This window comes from Pteronotus mesoamericanus, unplaced genomic scaffold, assembly GCF_021234165.1.
Source record: "Pteronotus mesoamericanus isolate MK-2021 breed Mesoamerican mustached bat unplaced genomic scaffold, CSHL_Meso_final scaffold_85, whole genome shotgun sequence".
Lineage (NCBI taxonomy): Eukaryota > Metazoa > Chordata > Mammalia > Chiroptera > Mormoopidae > Pteronotus > Pteronotus mesoamericanus.
This window is the reverse complement of record NW_026555329.1, coordinates 28,120,537-28,126,666: the sequence shown is the minus strand read 5'-3', so window position 1 is coordinate 28,126,666 and position 6,130 is coordinate 28,120,537.

Genomic DNA, 6,130 nt, shown 5'->3' with positions numbered 1-6,130 from the left:
GTTATAATAAGAGACAAAGAAGGACACTACATAATGATCAAGGTAACAATTCAACAAAAAGATATAACCCTAGTAAACATTTATGAACCCAACACAGGAATGCCTAAATATGTAAAGCAAATCTGGATAGACATAAAGGGAGAGATCAACAGAAATACGGCATAGTAGAGGATTTCAACAGCCCATTAACTTCAAAGGACAGATCTTCCAGACAGAAAATCAACAAGGAAACAGTGTCTTTAAACAACACATTATATCAAATGAATTTAATTGATATCTTCAGAGCATTTCACCCAAAAGCAGCAGAATATATATACTTTTAAAGTGCACATGGAACATTTTCTAGGATAAACCACATGTTAGAACACAAAATAAGTCTCAATAAATTTAAGAAGATTGATATCATATTTAAACATCTTCTCTGACTATAGTGTTATGAAATTAGTAATCAATCACAACAAGAACACTGAAAAACACACAGAGACACTGAAGCTAAACGACATGTCATTAAACAATGAATGGCTCAACAAGATCAAGGAAGAAACAAATACCTTGAAACAAATGAAAATGAGGACACAATAATTGAAAATCAGTGGGACACTTGGAAAGCGATCATAAGAGGCAATCATAGTATTATAGGCCAATCTCAAAAAAACAAGAAAAAGCTCAAAGAAACAATCTAACTTCACACTTAAAGGAATTTGAAAAAGAACAACAAATAAAGACCAAATTGAAAAGAAGGGAGGAAATAACAAATATCAGAGCAGAAATAAACAAAATAGAGTCTAAAAAATGATATAAAACATCAATGGATCCAAGAGCTGGATCTTTGAAAAGATAAACAAGATTAACAAATCTTTAATCAGACTCATCAAGAAAAAAACAGAGGACCCAAATAAATAAAATCAGAAATGAAAGAGGTGAAATAACAGCTGACATCAAAGAAATACAAAGGATTGTAAGAAAATATTAGAACAACTATATGCCAATGAACTGTACAACTGCATGAAATGGATAAATTCCTAGACACATACAACCTTCCAAAACTAAATCAGTCAGGAAGAATAAGAGAATTTAAATAGGCAGATTACACCCAAAGAAACTGAAGCAGTAATCAAAAAACTCCCCACAAAAAAAGCCCTTGGCCAGACGGTTTCACAGCTTAATTTTACCAAACATTCCAAGAAGAACTAACACCTCTCCTCAAACTATTCTGAAAAATTCAAGAGGAAGGAAGGTTCCCAAACCCATTTTACAAGCCCAGCATTATCCTAATTACAAATAAAGATAAAGATACTACAAAGAAAGAAAATTATAGGTCAATATCCCTGATGTACATAGATGCTATAATCCCAACCAAAATATTAGCAAACAGAATACAGAAATGCATCAGAAAGATCATACACTATTATCAAGTGGAATTTATTCCAGGAATGCAACTTTGGTACACATTAGCAAATCAATAAATGTGATTCACCACATAAACCAAATGAATGATAAAAACCACATGATCGTGAAAGAAAATACCATATGATCTCACTTATAAGTGGAACCCAATCAATAAAACAAATATGTGAGCAAAATAGAAACAGAGATATGGAAATAAAGAACAAACTGATAGTGACCAGAGGGGAAGGGAGTTGGGGGAAATAGTGAAAAGAAGGGGAAAATCAAGGAACATGTATGAAAGACACATGGACAATGACAATGGGAGGATTGAATGTGGAGGACGGGGAGAGGAGGAGGGCAAGGGTAACAGGGAAAGAAATGAGAACAACTGTAACCAAGCAACAATTAATTAAAAAAAAAAACACATGACCGTATCAATAAATAGAGAAAAAGCATTTGATAAAATTTAACACCCATTTATGACAAAAACTGTCAGCAAAGTGGGATTAGAGGGAACATACTTAATAAAGGCTATATATGACAAAGCCACTGCCAGCATCATACTCAATGGGCAAAAACTACAAGAGTTCCTTTTAAGATTAGGGTCAAGATAGGAATGTCCTCTTTCACCTCTCTTATTCAACATACTACTGGAAGTCCTAGTCACAGCAATCAGACAAGAAGAAATAAAATGCATCCAAACTGGAAAGGAAGAAGGAAAACTATTATTATTACAGATGGTATGATACTGTACATGGAGAGCCCCAAATATTCCACCAAGAAACTACTAGAACTGAAAAATGAATTCAGCAAAGTGGCAGTATACAAAATTAATATACAGAAATTAGTTGCATTTTTATATGCCAATCATGAAATAACAGAAAGGGAAATTAAGAAAACAGTTCTATTCTCAAATGCTTCAAAAAGGGTAAAATACCTAGGAACAAACATAACAAAGGATGTAAAATACATGTACTGGAAAAATTATAAGACATTGTAGAACAAATTGAGGAAGATACAAATAAGTAGCAGCATACACTCTGTTCATGGATAAGAAGAATGAACATCATTAGCATGTCCATACTACCCAAAGCAATCTTTAGATTCATCACAATTCCTATTAAAATTCCAATGATGTATTTCACAGAACTACAACAAATATTTCAAAAATGTATATTGAACCATGAAAGGCTCCACATAGCTACAGCAATCTTGAGAAAGAAGAGCAAAGATGGAGGAATGATATTACCTAATATGAAAATATACTATAAGGACATAGTAATCAAAACAGCATGGCACTGGTATAAAAAAAGACACATAGGGCAATGAAACAAATTAGAGAGCTCATAAATAAACCCACACCTTCATCATCAACTAATATTCAACAGAGGAAGCAAACACATAAAGTGGGGTAAAGCTAGTTTATTCAATAACTTGTGATGGGAAAATTGGACAGACACTTGCAGAAAAATGAAACAAGATCACCTTCATATACCACACACAAGGATAAATTCAAAATGGATAAAGCATTTAAATATAATACATGAAACCATAAAAATCAAAGAAGAAAACATGGGCAACAAAATCTAGGACATTGTGTATAGCAATATTTTATCAGATATATCTCCCCAGGCAAGGGAAACAAAAGAAAAGATAAACAAATTGGACTTCATCAAACCAAAAGGTTTTGCACAGCAAAGGAAACTATCAACAAAATAAAAATATACCCCACAGAATGGGTGAACATATTTGCCAATACATCTGATAAGGGGTTAATGTCCAAAACTCAACACCAAAAAGCTAACAACCCAATTTAAAAAAATGGGCAAAGGATCTGAATAGACACTTCTCCAAAGAGGACATACATGGACAATGGACATATGAAAGGGTGCTCAATGTCACTAATCATGAGAGAAATGAAAACTAGAACCACAATGTCATCTCACATGTGTCAGAATGGCTATCATCAATAAAGCAACAAACAGCAAGTGCTGGTGAGGATGTGGAGATGGGAACAATTTTGCACTGTTGTTGGGAATGCAGACTGGTGCAGCCACTGTGGAAAGCAGTATGGAGATACCTCAAAAAACTAAAAATGGATCTGCCTTTCGACCCAGAGATCCCACTTCTGAGAATATATCCAAAGGAACCCAAACAGTCATTTTAAATAATATAAGCACCTCTATGTTCATTGCAGTGTTATTTAAAATCTCAAGATATCGAAGCAGACTAAGTGTTCATCAGTAGATGAGTAGATAAAACACTGTGAGACATCTATACAATGGAATACTACTCAGCTGTAAAAAAAAAAAGAAGAAAGTTTTACCCTTTGTGACAGTATGGATGGACCTAAGAACATTATGCTAAGTGAAATAAGCCAGTCAGAGAAAGAAAAATGCCATATGATTTCAGTCATATGTAGAATCTAATGAACAAACTGAACTAACAAGGAAAATGGGGACAGACTCATAGATGGAGGGCAGGATGGCAGCTGTGGAGGGGGTGTTAGGGATGGAGGGACTGAGCAATATGGAAAAGGGACTCATAAACATGGACAACAGTGTGTTGGTGGGGCAGGGTATAAGGAGACTAAATGAGAATGGAAAAAAAATCATAATACCTCCTTCCCTCAAGTTATAATAGAGTATTTTGCTTGTCACCTGACATTGCTTTCCATTTTCTGTAATTTGAGAATATATATATGTATGGGAAAAGAATACCAATATAAGATAATTCAGAGAATATATTATAACTTTATAAAAATTTCTAATTTACCAACCTAATAGCCTGTTTTATCTCACTCATTATGTTAGTCAATTAATTTTGACTAACAGGGGAAAATGTCAAATTTTATTACTAATTAGTAAATTAATAATTCTGACTAATGGTATAGCTATTATTTCTGCAGATGACAGTGGGATAATTATTGGCTAGGATGATCCAGAAATACTGCCAGGTAGAAGCTAGACATGTTATTTAAAGGCTATAGAATGTACAATCTTTAGTCAAGGTGAAACCCATCTAAGATGGGACAGGAAGCTGCAAAAATAAAGGTGAGGATGCTGTCTGTGAAATTGTGTGTGGCAAGAATAGGCGAGTCTGATTGCAAGGCAGAATCTTACTGGACAGAAGTAGAAGATAATCTCAGAAAGGCAAGTTGTGGTCAGATTCTAGAGAACTGGGAATGGCCATCTAAGGAATTAAGTAGTAACTCACTAAGCAGGCAAAAAAGACTAAGCATACACATGAAACGATGAAAGCTGTGTTTAAAATGTATGAGGATCAAATGTGATAACATATGCAAACTGCAATTCATATATTTTATCTTCAGACTATGATATACTTGCTCTACAGTTCCAGAGCCTCATCCGAGAACCAGAAATGTGCATATGCATATGTCAATATCTTATATATTAATGTATACATTTTCTCTATTAAGGAAAGATGTATTTAAAGATGTATTCCTCTATTTTAAAGATGTATTTAACAGATACATCTTTAAAAATATGGAATACCAATGGAAGTCACAGATAAATTGTCATTTACAGAAACAGTTTAGCTAGACTTTAAATACAATTTTAAAACATTAAAAACATACAAACTTCTTTTCTCTGTTGAATCCTTTTTTAGTCATGGGTCAACTCCTTATTTTCTCAATTCCCCATTTCAAGTTGTAAACACTTGCTGTTTCAGTATTTTACATACACTACTTTAGTTACCTCTCAAAAATACTTTTACAATATATAGTTCTATTTTCATTTTATATCAGAGAAAACTGAGATTCATAGAGACGAAGTGTCATAGACATGACATTTCCTTAGTAATAAAAAATTAGTACTAAATATTACTATTACTAATATTACTATTACTAAATATTACTATTAATAATATTACTAAATATTAGTATTTAGTAATAAAATACATTTAGCAATAAATACAAAGTTTGCTCCCAGCAGGAGGAAGACCTATCTTGGAAGCAAGATTTTCTATGATAACAAAAAGATAGTGGTTCTACCTAACCAGACAGAACATAAGTATAGGTAATAGATAAATCAATACACACAGATGATGGATAGGTAGATAACACATATATGTAACCTATGTAACATATATACATAAATTTGCATATATATAATAGATTATAGTTACCTGTGCACATCTCCTTTGGTACACACAGGGACACACAGACTCTTACAAATTTCCAGATATGCACACATATGCACACATGTATCTTTATGAGGTTTTACTTTTGCCATTCTCAGATAAGATCCATGCACCAGAAAGCATAAGTAATTATTGGCAGAATCTCTTTCTGATAATGCTTCTTTCTTTGTTGTCTTGTTCCTTCAGAAACTTATTACAAAGTAAGATATACTATCCATGCCAGCATGTCAATGGTTACTACTGGACAATGAGTAAAGTATCTCAGATACTTTTATCTGTAGCACATAACATGAAGAAGGTAAACAGCTGAGACATTTAGAACAAGTGGAATTTAAAGTCACATTAATAGTATGCAGAATATGTAATTATCTTTAGCTTCTACTTTAATTCAGACTTAGATATTTTTAAATACTAATTTATGACACAATTGTTTACATTTTTATGTGAAATAGGATGAGTTATTTAGGTCCCAATTGTTGATATCATAGTGTTAAATTATAATATATAAGAAAATAAAATATTAAATATACAACTGTTAATTATAGATATAAAATTACCTATATAAAGATGTCTTATC